General features: G+C 43.3%; 1 protein-coding gene and 1 long non-coding RNA gene across 13 annotated transcripts in view; one reads left to right on the top strand and one right to left on the bottom strand.

Annotated features, from left to right (window-relative positions):
- LOC113618934 (uncharacterized) overlaps positions 1 to 6,370 on the bottom strand; it is a 180,923-nt gene that overhangs the window by 35,758 nt on the left and 138,795 nt on the right. The gene's annotated exons all lie outside the window — the stretch shown is intronic.
- CC2D2A (coiled-coil and C2 domain containing 2A) overlaps positions 1 to 6,370 on the top strand; it is a 150,944-nt gene that overhangs the window by 11,805 nt on the left and 132,769 nt on the right. For 9 of the 11 annotated variants that reach the window (XR_003432200.1, XR_003432201.1, XM_027103324.1 and 6 more), the window contains exons 3-4: positions 1,264 to 1,486; positions 2,977 to 3,489. The gene's annotated coding sequence lies outside the window, so the exon portion shown is untranslated. The other 2 variants (XM_027103319.1, XM_027103321.1) reach the window with 2 other exon arrangements.

Genomic DNA, 6,370 nt, shown 5'->3' with positions numbered 1-6,370 from the left:
CAGGCCTCTCACTGTTGTGGCCTCTCCCGTTGTGGAGCACAGGCTCCAGACGCGCAGGCTCAGTGGCCATGGCTCACGGGCCTAGCCACTCTGCGGCATGTGGGATCTTCCCGGACCGGGGCACAAACCCGTGTCCCCTGCATCGGCAGGCAGACTCTCAGTCACTGCGCCACCAGGGAAGCCCCACATTTGAATTTTTTAAATCTATCTTTTACATCACTCATTCTCTTTCCAGCTCTCTCATCCGTCCTTTGCTTTAAAATAAAAAAAACTCATGGAGATATATATATATATATATATATATATATATATACACATACACACACACACACACACACACACATATATCTAATTCACTTTGCTGTACACCTGAAACTACCACAACATTGTAAATCAACTATACTCCAATAAAAACTTTTTTAAGAATTCATGACTTTATTATTCATTTCTAAAAGCTCTAGCTGATTCTTTTTAACATTTGCCTGACCTTTTTGACAGTATCTCACTCTTCTTCCATATTTTCAAAGCCTCTTTTTAAGTTCTTTTACAGTCATTATTTTTTCTGATTCTCCATATGATCACTGCATTATCAGAAGTTCTTGGGTATCTAACTATACCCTCTAATTGCAGACTTTTGACTATTTCCTCCTGTGTGTCTAATTTTGTATTGTAAATTCATCTTCAGCAACATTTATCTGTAGCAATTCTGAATGGACTACTTGAAGGTGTGTCCCTCCAGAAAAGTTTTGTATCTGCTCTTGCCCAACACCCCACAGGAATACAGTAGCCTGAGACCACTAGTTAAAATGTGTCACTTAGGGGGTTCCTAAATGATGTAGGTAGCATGAATAAGGGAATTCAGCAGCATGGTGCAAGCCAATGGTTATGAATTCTCAGGAGATACTCTTCCTGCCACATGCAGAGTTGGTGAACAGAGACAGACAAGTTTTCTCATGGTCTCCCTGCACCAGCACTAGGTAATGGCCCCTTTCAATAGAAAGACTTCTTTCAATTCTGAAAGTCTTCTTTGTATTGCTTCTTTGAAACATTCTACCTTTTCATTTTCTTGATTCTCTCTTTCTATATAACTACAAGTGTTGAATTTCTGTGATCCTCCCATTTTCTCTGTATTGCCTTTCTGTAAAGGCAATATGCTACTTCTTTCATTGGAAGAGCCAGAAATACCCATATCTGGGACCTGTTCTTTGTGACCACTCAGTTTTTCCAGAAAACAATATTCCATGTTTTCCAATTTGGTTACAGCGAAGGTGGGACAGAGGATCCAGGTATATGTGTGGGTGTCTCAGCTCTGTGAGAAAGGTACGTCCTGCCCACCTCTCCATTTCAGACCCAGTTTTCAGACCTGAGACACACACACCTTCTGCTGTACCTGAACTTGAGACCAGTGGCTCTGTTACAACCTCCCTTGAGAAGATACCCCCAGTTTCCTCAAGATGGCAGAAGAAGAGGGGCCTGGGAAAGAAGGGTATTATTCCTCAGGCTTCCAGGGGTCAGGGAGGGTCCTGAGGACCTAGCCCCTCTATACATAGATTTTCACATTTTCTTGCATTCTCAGCCCCAGAGTCTCCCCACTTTCCTTGGTACCTGACTGCATTCATTTCCTGGGGCTGTCATACAAAGATAAGAAATCAAGGTTTTGGAGGGTTGGTTTCCTCTGAGGGCTGTGAGGGAGAATCAGTTCCAGGCCTCACTCCCAGCTTCTGGTGGCCTCGCATTCCTCGGCTGATAGATGATGTTCTCCCTGTGCCTTCACAGGTCTTCCCACTGTGCATGGCTGCCTGTGCCCAAATCCCCCCTTTTTAAAAGGACACGGTCCTATTGGATCAGGGCCCACGCTAATGACCTCATCTTAAATTGACTACCTCTTTAAAGACCTTAACTCCAAATAAGCTCACATTCTGAAGTACTAGGGGTTAGGACTTGAACATATCTTTCTGGGAGACACAACTCAGCCCATCACACTGCTGAGCCAAATCCAGAGCCCTCTCTGAAGTTCTGCAGAGTGGATCAGCTCATTTCCTCGTTTCCATGCCTACCTGACCACCCCACCCCACCCCAGACACACACAGGTACACACAGAGGCACACACACACGTACACACACAGACAGAAATGCAAAGACACAGATACACACACACATGCACATACAGACAGAAATGCAAAGACACACACACAGATACACACACACACACGTACACATACAGACAGAAATGCAAACACACACACACGTACACATACAGACAGAAATGCAAAGACACACAGAGACACACGTACACATACAGACAGAAATGCAAAGACACAGATACACACACACATGCACGTACAGACAGAAATGCAAAGACACACACACAGATACACACACACACGTACACATACAGACAGAAATGCAAACACACACACACGTACACATACAGACAGAAATGCAAAGACACACACAGACACACGTACACATACAGACAGAAATGCAAAGACACAGACACACACAGACACACATACAGATAGAAATGCAAAGACACACACAGACACACGTACACATACAGATAGAAATGCAAAGACACACACAGACACACGTACACATACAGATAGAAATGCAAAGACACACACACAGACACACACACACACACATACATACACACATACATACACCGACTTAGATACACACACAGACACAGATTCACAGACACACACACACACGAGACACATACCCACACACATAGACAAACACACAGACACAGATACACACATAGACACGCACACACAGGCACACATAGATCCACAAAGATGCACACACACACGCACACATGCTAGTATACTTGGAGGGTGGCTTTTTTGGTCTGTTCATTCCATTACTCTGCCATCTTCTTTGCCTCTTTTCCCATTTCCTTTGCGTTTTGGACGGGATTCAGAGAATAAGCAGAGATTCCTCTTGCACATTCAATTTTCCATGTTTAACCAGAAAACGCTCCAGAGCAACCTCCAGGGAGCCTTTGCAGCAGATAAGTTAGACATCCTTGCCCTGTAATGACGACCTTCGCTGACTCTAAGCCACCCACCTCTGAGCGTTGCCTGTCGTTGACCAGAAATGCCCAGCAACCAGTTGTGGTAAGGGAAGGGCCAGCTCCGAAAGCTTGACCTCATTTCTGCCCAGCTCCCCCATGCTGATTCCCTTTGTGCTTCTCCTGTAAGCTGTGCACCTCTGCTCACCCCGTGCATGTGTGTTCCTCTGCTAGAGTAACCTGTCACTTTAAAAGAAAAAAAAAGCCACCTAGTGACCTTCCTTAGGAACGGGTTGCTAAGCGGGTGTTTTTGCTGAGACCTGGCTGCAGCTTCCCAGGGAGCAGCCCAGGGGCCGCCCCAACGTTCAGCCTTTCCCTCTGGATTTTCTAGAAGATTCAACAGTGAGACACATTCCACGTTCCCTTCATCCCAGGAAGGAGAATCTGCAAAGTGCCTTGTAAAGTTCCTTAAGGTAAATTACTTCTTCCCGGGAGCTGGGCTGCAGCAGTGCAGTCCTGCTTTCAGCTACCAGGCTTGGAGTTCAGCCTCTCCCCTGGACACCCTGAGCCTAATGAACTGTAAAGGTAGGGGTCCTCATCATTATTATTTACGTTTTACTTTCTGGAATGGAAACGTACAGTATGACTTGGGCTGCTTTGATTTGAGCCACTGTCTGGTGTCTGGTTTGCAGGAAATTAAGTCTGGCTCATGACAGCCCCTGGGTGGAATTTCTCCCGAAGCTGTCTCTGCTTCCTTCCTAGGACGTCCACGCCATCCTGTTGCATTCTGGTCTCCCGGAAACACTGGCTGCCGGTTGCATTTCTGGGCCTTTTAGTTCAAATTGGTTCGAGAGGCGAAATACTAGTTATTGCAAGCTTCACTTTCCTTGGCATTAGACAGAGGAAGATCTGTTACAGACAAAGGCTGGCTGCTCTCGCCAAAAGACCACAAGGAAATCTACCGGCTGTGTTTAAACTGATTGTTTCTCTTTGTTGCAAAGAGGGGCTCTGAAAGGCTGATAAAGTCTAATGGGAAATACATGTATGTTATTGGATTTTCATATAAGCTTTCCTGCAAGTAAATTCAGGACCAGAATGAAATCTCTTTCAAATTGATCGCCTAGAGCTCTTTTAAGGAGTCATTCATTCAAACATGTATTGATCATCAACAATGCACCAGGCTTCAGTAAGGTGCTGAAGTTTTGAGTGTGCAAAAATGAACTAGAGCAGGTCGGAAGCTCAGAGTTTACTGGGAAGACAGACCTATAAACAGATTATAACAGTACAATGAGCTAAGCACCATAAGAGATTTATGAAAGGGTTTGAGTGCTTAAAGCCCAGCAGGATGACTCCCAGGGAGGATCTGGGAGCACTCAGTTCATCAGATAAATGCACTGGGTATATGTCACATCACACAGCTCAGATGTGGTATTTATACTCTTTGAAGACAATATACATTATATGGAGCTGATGAAATGATTCTATAAAGCTATTTGTCACTCACCGTTTACTACAGGAAGCTGTGGCTGGAATAACTTGGAGAATTAGGAAATGAAATCAAACAGGGTGTGCATGGCACCTGCCCAGTGTTCCAGGATCTAACAGGATCAGACAGAAAAGGCTAAATGCCGTGCACTGGGAGAAAATGCTCATAGGTGTGAGGACAGGGGATGGTTTCAGAAACACCATAAAAGGAAACAGAAAAAAAACTGCCCTGGGCACAGCTGCGGCATGGGAGAGAGGTCATATTGGTTATTGGTGCCACAAATTCGAAGTTGAGAACCAAAGACAGTAATGGGGAATTTGACGTCACCTAAGGTCTTTCTTACCACTCTCATTCCTGTCCCCTAACTGCTTTTTCCCTCCTCATTCTTTTCTTCTACATTCCACCTCTACCGTCACCTTTTCTTAATAATAACACTTACTTCCCAGTATTGAGAGCCTGGTCCATGCTATGCATTTTACTACACATATTCTATCATTTAACCCTGATAAAATAATCACTCATTGAGGTAGGAATTATGATCACAAGTTTACAGGTACAGAAATGTATCTCAGAGGGGTGAAGGCATTGCTCCAACATCACACAGCTGATAAACAGAGCTGGAATTTGAATCCAGGTTCACATAATTTTTTACAAAGGTCTCACTCTTTCTATAAACCCATGTATTCACTGTTCTGGGGTAGGACGCATATACTGTATTATCTTCTAAGTAGCCAAGGTTGAAAAGCATTGCATATAATGCCGCCCTTTTCATATACATTCGTTCCTTTTTCTCTGCTTCTTTAGAATTTACCACAAGACCCTCTGGACAGGACTGTGATCCTCTGATGACCCTCAGAGACAGTCCATTTGTTTGGATGAAGGCATCAGTACTTTCCTTGAAAAATATCTTTGGTTTTCTGCATTGAGTTAAACTAAATACATCGTTGACCTAAAGTAGCCAGAGCCCTTTCCCAGAGGGGCAATGCTCTGTGCTTTTCGATTGTAAATATTTCGAGAATAGTGGACTAACATAGAAGAGTTACTGACATTGCAAAACCAGAATAAACTTTGAGACAGAGAGGTAGGGGGACATGGAGGAGGACCCTGGAATCACAGATTCTCGGGGCCAAGTTCTGATTGTGACATTTAATAACCATAATGGCAAAGCACAGAACCTGTCAGAGGCTAACCTCAGAGGAAACCTCCATTTCCACATGTGCAAATTGAGGCATATGCTACTAAGCTGGAAGTGTTTTTGTGAGCCCGAGTGATAACGTATATCTAGAGAGAGAACAAAATAAGTCTGCAGTGAATCACGGCTCTTATTTTGATGTTGCCAATAGGGATATATTAACAAACACTCAATGTACATGATGATGACAAGCTGCATATTAAAGTTGCAGAGTATTGATTGGTTTTCTTAGCAACAGTGCTCATAAAAAGATAAATTTTGATGTCATTTGATTTCCTTAGAAACTCATTCAAAGGTAATGATCAGGAAAAAATGAGGAGAAAAAAATCAACCCCATTATATTTTTCATTTTCTGCTTCTGTTTCTTCCCATGTAACATTTTTTAACTTGTTGAGAATCTTTTTTTTTTTTAGTTACTAAGATATTTCACAGTTCTTTTTTTTCCACTTCATAATTCCCACTGTTTCAGGGAGCTCCCTTGCCCTGTAGAATTTTATTTTTATTGTCTGTCCCCTGATTCTCTCTAGATTACCTCCTCACCCTTTTAATATCCTAGCTGCTTTCACCATTTCCTTTCCTCCATATCTGACAGCTTGGGAGGAGTTCTGGACTGGAGACAATAGAATTTCAGAGCTTTATTTCCCTTTAAGGTGCTAATTCTCCGTTAGGGTAAATG

Source organism: Aethalodelphis obliquidens, unplaced genomic scaffold (assembly GCF_003676395.1).
Source record: "Aethalodelphis obliquidens isolate GAN/ISIS:26980383/991018 unplaced genomic scaffold, ASM367639v1 scaffold6, whole genome shotgun sequence".
Taxonomy (NCBI): Eukaryota; Metazoa; Chordata; class Mammalia; order Artiodactyla; family Delphinidae; genus Aethalodelphis; species Aethalodelphis obliquidens.
The sequence above is the reverse complement of the archived record's forward strand: the minus strand, read 5'-3'. Positions and strand labels throughout refer to the sequence as shown.